The sequence below is a fragment of the Crinia signifera genome, chromosome 1 (assembly GCF_055691185.1).
Source record: "Crinia signifera chromosome 1, ASM5569118v1, whole genome shotgun sequence".
In the NCBI taxonomy this organism is placed as follows: Eukaryota; Metazoa; Chordata; class Amphibia; order Anura; family Myobatrachidae; genus Crinia; species Crinia signifera.
In genome coordinates, this window is record NC_139217.1 from 156,234,187 (window position 1) to 156,245,629 (window position 11,443).

The following is an 11,443-nucleotide window of genomic DNA, read 5'->3' on the forward strand; positions in this document are numbered from 1 at the left end:
CTTCTCCTTTTTTTCCTTTGCCACGCATTTTTTTGGCACGGGGGAGTGGTGGAGTGGGTTCCAGGGTGGGTGGCGGAGTGCGTGCCGGAGTAGGAACTTCGTTCGATGTGCATGCATTCTCAGATAGGACAGATAGGTCTGGGGTTGCAGGTGGGTAGTCACCAAGCTGTAAAAAAATTGAACATGTTTACTAATCAATTCTATTTACTTCTAATTTCAGTTCCCTACCAGCGTGAATGAATGGAAAGTCATCGCAGAGGAGTTTGAACAGCGATGGAACTTCCCAAATTGCGGTGGAGCCATTGATGGCAAACATGTCCGCATAGCCCAGCCTATCAATAGTGGTTCCTACTATTTTAATTACAAGGGCTATTTTAGCATTGTACTAATGGCTGTTGTTAATGCGAACTATGAGTTTATCTTCCTGGATGTAGGAAGGAATGGCCGTGCATCGGATGGTGGCACTTTCAAGGACACAAAGTTCTACGAAAGGCTCATAGCGAACACCCTTCACTTGCCGTCTGTCCAGGAAACTAAACAGGGGCTTAACTTTGTTTTTGTGGCTGACGAGGCTTTTGGCCTGCACGAGCATGTCATGAAGCCATATGCGCAAAGGGGGTTGAACCATGACAAAAGGATCTTTAACTACAGGCTATCCAGGGCACGGCGTGTTGTGGAAAATGCTTTTGGCATCCTGGCAAGCCGGTTTCGCATTTTCCACACTGCCATTAACCTGAGGGTGGACAAAATTGACTGGGTTGTCACGGCGTGCTGTGTCCTGCACAATTTGCTCCGCAGAAAAGCCACACAGCAAAGGGCTACAGGCACAGCACTCCAAGAAGACCAAGAACTGCCAGAGGAGGTAGTGCAGATATCCTCCTTGCAAACCCCAACACAACACTACACAGGGAGTGCACGAGCCAAACAGGTGAGGGAACAGTACATGGCCTACTTTAATGGGGAGGGCGCTGTGGATTGGCAGGAGGAATCAATTAGATAGCCAAAAAAATAGACTCACCGATGCAGACTGCGAATTCTCCTCCTCCTCCTGCGCCGTGACTTCTTGGTTTTCATGTTCTACCATAAGGACTACTCCTGTCCTCATCGACTCCTGGCTGAGGGTGAATGTCAACCGGTCATAGTACCAGAGCGATGTTTGATACATCTCGTCGACTCCAGCACCAGACTTCTTTGCAGCCTCCACCTTCTTGTGTTCCTTTAAGAACACCGTGCGCAGATTCTGGATGCGTTTCCTCACCCATTCAACATTGGCCTCTGGGTGAAATGGAAGACTGTAGCGTGCCAAGTCCTCCAAGGCTTGGTTTCTTTTCATTTTGTTTGAATACTCCTTGGATTTTGTTCGCCACAGGCATTCGTGTGAACGATATTTTTCAATAAACCCTTCAAGAAACTCTTGTTCCTTTGCGTTGGACATTGGGACTGTAAAAAGATAAAACCATTTTAGTTGTTATAGTTATACCCATGTTTTGTTTCATATTTAAATTTTTATAGTTATAGTTACCAGTTTACCTAGTTCTTATGTTTTAAGTATTTAAAATGTTAATAAACTTTTATGAAAACCACTATACATTTTATTGTGCAGATTGCTATTCACACACACAGGTGAATGGGGCCTAGCAGAGAGGAGTGCATGGAATACTGCAATGGTGGACAATGGTTTATGTATATATATCTATATATACACAAACACACACACACAGGTGAATGGGGCCTAGCAGAGAGGAGTGCATGGAATACTGCAATGGTGGACAATGGTTTATGTATATATATCTATATATACACAAACACACACACACAGGTGAATGGGGCCTAGCAGAGAGGAGTGCATGGAATACTGCAATGGTGGACAATGGTTTATGTATATATATCTATATATACACAAACACACACACACACAGGTGAATGGGGCCTAGCAGAGAGGAGTGCATGGAATACTGCAATGGTGGACAATGGTTTATGTATATATATCTATATATACACAAACACACACACACACAGGTGAATGGGGCCTAGCAGAGAGGAGTGCATGGAATACTGCAATGGTGGACAATGGTTTATGTATATATATCTATATATACACAAACACACACACACACAGGTGAATGGGGCCTAGCAGAGAGGAGTGCTTGGAATACTGCAATGGTGGACATTGGTTATATGTATACACACACACATGGGGCCCACCCAAAAAAAACAGTGACATGGTCGGGTGCACGGTTGCCAAACCAGTGCTTTATACACACTATATACATTGGTGGCAACAGTGGGCATGCATAGAAGAGCATTGGGAGTGCAAACATACCAGGTTGTTGTTCTGGGAGATGAGACAAGAAGGAGAGTCCAACTGCTGCGCCAGCGCTGTTTGCTATGTGGAAAAACATGGCGCCGGGGGAGTGTTTAGGAAATGCCACTCAAATAGGCTGGATCAAACGACGGACGCACCGACGGACGGACGACGGAGGCGGCAAAAAACACTCACGATCTGCATACGATTGACGGTCGGTCGGCCTGGGATTGACGGATCCTACCTGCAGCACGTAGGACCAAAGATGCGACCAAACGAGCGGCGTGAACGCGCATTGGATCGGAATCGGATCAAATAAATGTCAAAAACACACGATAGTACATACAATCTGCATACAACCGGTCGGAATTGGATCTAAATTGACAGAATCGGGCCCTAGTCGTCCTGGTGTGTACCCAGCATTAGGGTCAGTTATGTGGTAACGGACAGTATTCCCTACTGTTTGTCCATAATTTGAATATTATATTGGACATAAATAACTTGAATTGGTCCTGGACCATCAACCAAGGGCACCCCTGAAAGTCACCCAAGGCACCCCAGGGTGCCACGGCACACAGTTTGGGAACCACTGACCTAATGACTTAAAATAGCTATCCTTTGTAGTGCCCTTTGTATTGAAATGATTAAAAATAATATACAAATGCACAGGGGTGGCAGAAAATGTGAGATTGATGACATAGAGCACATTTTTAGGTACTTGTTTTCTAGAACGGCGCCACCGATTTTGATTGTATGCATCGGGTCGGAAAAATCGGGTAGATCGCATTGCATGCCAACCAAATCGCATGCGATGCGATCGACCCGATTTTTACATTGGAATCAATGTAAAATGGTCCCTGAGACCGAAGCGTTGCGAGCGGACGCGGATACCTTTACAGGTATCCGCGGGCACGCTGCGCTTGCCACGCTTCGGGCTCGCTTCGCTCGCCACACTATATAAAATCAACTCCACGCCGACGTGCATAGTAGGGGTATGAAAAGCTCAGAGGACGCGTACCGCGTATGGCGTCAATAGTGGGGTGGTGTTAACAATGGGGGGGGGGCATTAAACATAATTTTTAACCATATTGAATGTGAAATGGGGCATGTAAAATCGGGTTGATCGGGCCGCGATCAATGGGCCGCGATCAACCCGATTTTCACTTTAAAAAAATTAACATTGTTCCCTATGTGAAAATCGGGTTGATCGCGTCGGTCGCAACGCGGCCCCTTATTAGGGGCCGCGATGGACGCGATCAACCCGATTTTGTCTTTCACCGGCAAATTAGCTGGTGATTGACACAAAATCGGGTCCATCGCGTTGATTGTATGCCTTAAGTGCCTTAAACTTAAGGCATACAATCAACGAGATATGCGCCGTGCTAGGAAACAAGTACCATTTTTAGTTTCAAGTGAACTTAGTCTGTGATGAAAAAAAATCATCTAAATGTAGTTTGCACTACTATATATATATTGTTTCTGTTTCGGTTTCTGTATACGGGCACTCATGTCATCCCCTCAGGGATCTCTTGCTCCGGTGCCCTCAAGTAGGGTGTAGAACCCCTTTAGTATGTGCTGTCCGGACAAGCTGAGTACAACTGAGGCTTAAAATGGTGTAAAAAATTCTTCAGGATAAAGGGGACGCTGCTCCGGGAAAAATTGTTCTATATAGAGTTGCAAGCTATTGTGGAGATTGTCACAACTGTAGTGTTTGATGGAATCGGTGGTGTAGTAGGAGTAATGCAAACAGACGTACATTTAAAATCCCGACAAGGACAAAATCCTGACATTTAAAATCCCGACAAGGTCAAAATACCGACATATAGAATGTACAGGTGAAACAGTGAAGATGACTTTGGGTCGACAGGTCGCGAGGTTGACATGGGTTCTTTCACTGTTTTTTCACCCGACTTGTACAGACAGGCGGTATTTCATGCCCTACCATCCACTAGGGCGTGGTGGGACAATAAAATAGTGTGCCGAGCGCAGCGAGGCACCGTGCCCGAAGCATCGCGAGGGATGCGAGGGGCTGCAGTTGACTTCCAACTGTGTCCATGTCGACTGTGTTGACATTCGGGTCAAAAAACAGTGAAAAACCCCATGTCGACCTCGCGACCTGTCGACCAAAAGTTCATGTTGACTGTTTCACCTGTACATTCTATATGTCGGTATTTTGACCTTGTCGGGATTTTGAATGTCATGATTTTGTCCTTGTCTTTATTTTAAATGTCGGGATTTTGTCCCTGTTGGTTTTATGACCCATTCGGGATTTTAACCATCGGGATTTCAAACCGAATCCCTTTTTTTCCTTTATTGTCTATTTATAAGTCTGTACCAGTGGTATCGTTTTATACTGTATGCATTTATATATAAATAAATTAAAAAAAATGTATTATTCCCAATTGTGTGGCGCTCTCTGGATATATGTGATTATTCGCATATATCTTTCCCCTCTTCTTTAATTAATTCTTGTTCATAAAGATTACAAGCCAACTTGAAAAACACAATCTTTTTAGACTTTGAATAATATAAACAAAGACTTTTTTAAAGAATGACAACAACAATAACTTCTTAAGGTGCCCATACACAGTGCGACAGGGCAGTGCGATGAGATACGCGCACCGTGCACATCCAATCGCACAGCACATAAAGTCTGTTCAGTCTGTGCTTTTAGTACTAGATTGCATCATATCTAGTACAAAAAGCACAGTACTGTAGCACATTGTATGCTTTTTTTTACTAGATACAATGCAATCTAGTACTAAAAGCACGGAGTTCATTGCACCTTGTATGGGCACCTTTAGAAACATCAGCAACTTAAGGTGCCCACAGACACTACAATTGTACTGTGCTATGCGTTTTTGTCTGTACAATGGTTCTATACAATTTTTCTTCCAGCTTGCTATGAGATGTGCACTTGGATGCATGCGATGTGATGTGATGAACCCATGTTTGTAATGTTACATTTCAGATGTAGTCTAAAAAGTACGTGCAGCACGTACTTTTTTAGACATACAATATCGGGCTCCCGGGAACGCGCATCGCATCGCACAAGCCCATAAACACCACCCGATAATTGTACATAAGATGCAATTTGTGCTTAAAAAGTACAAAACGCATTCGATAATTGATGCGTCTGTGGGCACCTTTAGAACTATAACCATGATAGATTGGACTTAGAAAAAATAATGACAGTCTCTGAAATACTTGAACTTTGAAACAACAATGATATCTTGGACTTAGCTGAATCCTGATGTCTTGAAGAATGATGCAGGGGAAGGAGCCAAAAAGGACAGAGGTAGCACTGGGTCATCCACTTGTGCAGATGGTACTAACAGACAGGAGTGAAGATGTCATCAGCAGGTTTGCGAGAATTTGACACATTAGGAAACAAGCTGTAGCAGGCTGAGCAGAGTGACCAGCATAGGCCCAGGGATATCTGCAGGCTCCAGGTAGTGCACAGATGAAGAGACACTTTGGACTGACAGCTCTATATAAAGCCAGCACTAACCTCCCATAGGCTGAGACTCAGGAAGCACAGGAAAGAAGTGAAGACTGGCCAATGGCACTTTTGCCCATATTCAAGTTGGCGGCGCCGGCCTCCTGTTGCTGATCAGAAACCAAACTACAAAACGTCTGCAGGCCATTGCAACTGGACCCCTGCCGAGACCAACAACCTCCAGCACAAGGAGAGATGCCGCTAAATGGGTAAGTAGCACACCCACCGGTAGTGGTGGCGAGTGACCGTGCCAGAGAGGAGTTCCATTAACTGCTCTAGGACCATTTTAAGCAATAAAATAACTAGCACAGTTTAAAATTCAAATAAGAGAGATGTACATACAGCCAGTGAGTCAGTTTGGAATGGCAGTTGGCATGGCTCCCCTATTGAAATGTAATGCAGCCCCACCTCCTTAGCTGATACTGGTTATGACTGTTTAAGCCCAAGTTCTGGACCCAATTACCAAATAAAAAAAACAAGACGTCTGTCCAGCATCCCCCCTGTACACGCACTGCGCAAAGGCTATGCCAACTGAATGTTGTGGTCCACTAACCAATTAGGCGACTTTGTAGACCATTTATCATGGATCATATATTCAATGCGATCTGGGTGGGATCTTAACACCCAGGATGGTATTGCAATATGCGACCCCATCGGCAGCATGTATGAATGGGCACCCACCCAAAAGGAGCCCATTCTTGCAATGTGTTCTGGTGGGAGCTGCACATGCGCAGTCAGCCTAACCACTGTACAAAGCTTCCACTTCTGCGAAGAGGTTCTGGGAGAAGTTAATTGGTAAATCGGATGGGATTGCATCCACCATAGAAACCTCTGGTGCATGGGGCTGCATACCCCTCCTTCAGATATACGTCAGGGGGGACGGGACTTAATATTTGCAGCTGCCTGTTTTGGGGGGATATAGTCGAAAATTTACTGTGATAAATGGAGGAAATGTACTAAGATGGGAGTTCTATTTCACATGGGATGTTGCTATGGGCAACCAATCATATACTTTTATCTTCTAGAAGGTGCTAAATAAGAAGTAGACTCTGATTGGTTAACCATAGCAACATCCCATGTATTATAAAACTCCCATCTTAGTACAATTCCCCCATACTACTTGGAACATACTGCATTCATACTAGCTAGGACCAAGAGTTTTCCCTTACCTCTAAAGGTGCATACACACGGGGGCGATTTTGTATAATATCGTGGGAAATATGGTTGCTAAGCGACCATATTGCCCACGATGGGAGTGTGCACCGGCGATATATCGCCGGGTGCGCGCTCCCGTTTTTACCCCTGTAGTGGTCGCTGGTCGCAGGAACATGTTCCTGCGACCAGCTGATTACCACTGCCGGGCTCCCCCGGCAGTTTCTTTTTCATCAGCGACCAACTCTGGTCGCTGATGAAAAGGAGAAACTGAGCAATATAATGCTCAGCCATATATAATCTGGAAAAGGGTGGATTTAAGGATCCAAGCGCAAATACAAAAGGTGTGCGGCTGGGTTACTGTAACGATAGTGTTTTGACAACCACCACCAAAAAATACAGAATATACAAACAAGATTACACTAGCGCTTTTTCCTGTTCACAATGGGTGTAAATGGAATCGATATTCCAGTCAGGTATAAATCCCACGATTTCTGAACCTGAAACAATATAAATTGCCTCCAAACACCCTCAATAGAAGAGGTGTGTGGTGAATGGAGACAGTTCAAACAAATTTGGTGCAATACGTCTGATATCCAAAAGAGTGAACAATTTATTGGGTATAAAAACACTCACAAACAAATGAGGTAATCAGGCATGTAAAACAAATCCCACAAGGCAACAACTGCTGGGCTAATGTCCCGTGAAAGTTCTTCTCACCACCAATGATGTAATACGGTGTAGGGTGGAAAGGGTCCGATAGCCGGCTCAGGACACCTCGACCACGACGGGAAGATAGCAGCGGAAGCAGCGGAAGTCCACAGTGGGGGATCCAACACAGTGGGGGATCCAACACACTTAACGCGTTTCGGACACTTAGGTCCTTCTGACGAAGGACCTAAGTGTCCGAAACGCGTTAAGTGTGTTGGATCCCCCACTGTGGACTTCCGCTGCTTCCGGATATCTTTTGGATATCAGACGTATTGCACCAAATTTGTTTGAACTGTCTCCATTCACCACACACCTCTTCTATTGAGGGTGTTTGGAGGCAATTTATATTGTTTCAGGTTCAGAAATCGTGGGATTTATACCTGACTGGAATATCGATTCCATTTACACCCATTGTGAACAGGAAGGAGCGCTAGTGGTTCTGTAATCTTGTTTGTATGCTCAGCCATATATGGCTGAGCAATATATCTCCCCCGTGTGTACAGGGCTTAAGACATGCGTTACAAGCTTTTTACATTCGTCAATTACCCTGGTTAATTAAAAGAGGGAATAATTCAGAAATCTGTATAAAGGTGTCTGATATATTATAAGTGTTTAGTTACATCTTCCATATAAAATGTGTCAGACTGGCATTTCTTTCGAACACAATATTCCGATAAATGAAATATGCCAATGTACAACTTTACAGAATATCTGGTACTTGTTTAGTTTCATGGCGGCACTTCCAAGCAGATCGCACGCGATTTGCATACGATTCGATCCGCGATGCGATTTAGCACACCCCCACTATCCACGTCAGCCAGGAGCGTGGCGAGCGGATGCATTAAGTGTCCTCTTGACCTGTTCATACCCCACTATCCATGTCGGCGCGGAGTTGATTTTATTAAGTGAGGCGAGCCCCGTGAGGGGACGCGTAAATCGAGCCCGAAGCGTGGCAAGCGCAGCGAGAGGACATGGATTAATTGACATGTATTCCGTGGCCCCTCGCCACGCTTTGGGCTCGTTTTAAGCGGACGCTCGCCACGCTTCGGGCTCGGTGGCTCGCCACACTTTATAAAATCAACTTCATGCCGATGTGGATAGTGGGGGTATGAACAGGTCGGGAGTATGCGTACCGCATCCCCTCGCGGATTACACTGTGCTCGCCACGCTTCGGGCTGATGTGGATAGTGGGGGTGTGTTAAATCGCATCGCAGATCATTGTATGCTAATCGCATGCAATATTTTCATGCGATGTACATACCATCTGCTGGGAAGTGCCGCCGTGAAACTAAACAAGTACCTATCTGCTTATACAATTAATAATTATAGAAAAGAGATGTTTTCAACAGGCGGGAGGGTGAACAACGGCGGTAGTAGGTATGAAAACATGTGGTGATGGGAAAGGCTTGTGGTGCTACAGTCAAGCATAAATTGCCAATATCACAGCATCCATTGGTGAGTAGTATTTTTGTGGCGTTATTGGTTATGTGAAAAGCATTAACTTCAACTTGTTAAAATAGCATTGGATGTTAATTTTCCACCATCCACCAAATCCTACTGCCTTCAACCCCTGCCACTATCTGTATCATTATTAGCCATACCTCTCAGAGAAACACTGGCATATCTAGTCACAGCAACTGCCACCCACCCACTGCAACACATCGCAGGACGGCATTCGCTGGCAGTGGGTGGAGCTCCCCTATTCGATATTTGAAGTTTGTATTGTGCTGCAGTCCCACTTCTGCAACTGCCACTGGCAAGGAAGTCAGGAACACAGCATTTTGTACCTAATGGAATGGGCCATGCTGAAGTGTATGTATGCACAGTATGGAAAATTGCCGCCATGCCATTTGCCTAGAAGCCACCTACAGGGGTGTAACTAGATATTCATAGGCCCCATAGCAAAAGTTTGTATGGGCCCCCTATTTAGCAACTGATGGGGATAAATGTATGTAATATATACTACTTAGACAGAAAAGATGGGCCCCCTTCAGCTCTGGGCCCCATAGCAGCTGCACCCCTTGCACTTATGGTAGTTAAACCCTTAGCCACCGCCTATTCATGGTCACTATCTCTGCCTGCTACAAAGAAGGGGCCCTGGATGAATACTGCACACGGGCCCCCTCTATTAATACGCCCCTGAACAGAAAGGTACGTTTTCTAGAAGCAAAACAGTTGCAGACATAAATTGTGTCAACAACTTCCTGGCCCAGTGACATAATGTATAAGCTTGTTTGCAATCCTAAAGCACAGCATTTGTCATCAGAGTGCTCAGTTATGAAATAGCCTTGATTCTTATTTCTGTTACATAATTTCACATCTGCTGGCTGTGGGTAAGCAGTGCGTGAATGCCCTGAGAGAGATGGGAGGGGGCTGGGCACAAACAGCTCATCCTGGCTTACACAGAATATAACCCTCACTGCCACAATCATTTTCATTCATTTCATCAATGGCTCAAGGTATATTGTTCTGGTTTCTATAACGTGTATTGTATAATTCGGCAGATCTCCCGGTTAGAACGAATGGATACAACCATTATATCTGCAGTTTTATGATACAACTGTGTAATATCATTTTGTGCATGTACCAAGTTATGTCAATAACAGCAGATTGGCTTCTGCCAGAAATGTGACAGCGCATGATACATTGGTGTGCTTGCAGTCTGGAATCTGATTGTAAGCTGGAGTTGGGAGTTAGGTGAATGAATAAGCAAGCAAGTACATATTGGTTGTATGTATAAGTTCCCAAAATAGAGTTTATACCATATATATTTGTTATTTAGGTATTTGCCTAAATATGTTCTACTACCTCCCCCTAACCCAAAATGAAGCACCAATACCCTGATCATGATGATCTTAAATTTTACCACAATTAAAAAAAAAAAAAAAAAAAAAGTACTAGTTTTCTTTAAATAGGTGCTTCATAGGCTTGGCACCCCTCGATGGATGAGCTTAGTTGTGGATTATGCACACTGTCGTACAGTATATTAAGACTAATTCTTACTGTGTCTATTCCAGTGGTTCCCAAATGTGTTCCTCAAGGCTCCCTAACAGTTCAGTTTTTAAGGCTATCCATGGATGAGCACATATGGGTACATCAAATTAACTGAAGTACTCATGACATCACCAAGGCCCAAGCATGGTTATCCACAAATCCTGGAGCGGTAAGGGTACCTTGAGGACCAAGTTTGGGAACCTCTGGTCTAGGTCTGTGTTTTGTAAAATTAATCCAAGAAATAAATTTACTGGGCAATAACCAACTGCAAATTTCAATTCAACACTTCTCAAACCATTAAAAAAAGAGATACAAAATACCATTCAAAGGAGAGATCAAGTATCAGCCAATTGGCTTCTAACTGATATTTTACAGGTTATATTTAAAAAATGACAGTTAACAGCTTATTGGGTGGTACTTTCTTTTTCTTAATGTCTTGATACATCTCCCACTAGGTCACATGAGAGATTCTTCATCAACCAAGTAGAAGATTGAAATGTTGCAGTCCTAATTAAATGCTATCAATAGGTGCTTTCCCAGGACTAATGGTGCATACACACGGTGAGATTTATTTTCTATTAGACCACTATTAGATCTGGGTCTGGATCTGGGTAAGCAGTTGAAAAACCTAAATATTGTGGTAAATAAGTTTTTGGACTATTTTCAGATATTGAAAAATTGTATGAAACCCTCCTGAAAAAGGGTGTCTTTTTTTTTTTTAGAAATTAAAATCAATTATGAAGCCTTGGCAAAGGCACATAAAAGTAACATGATAAAACCGT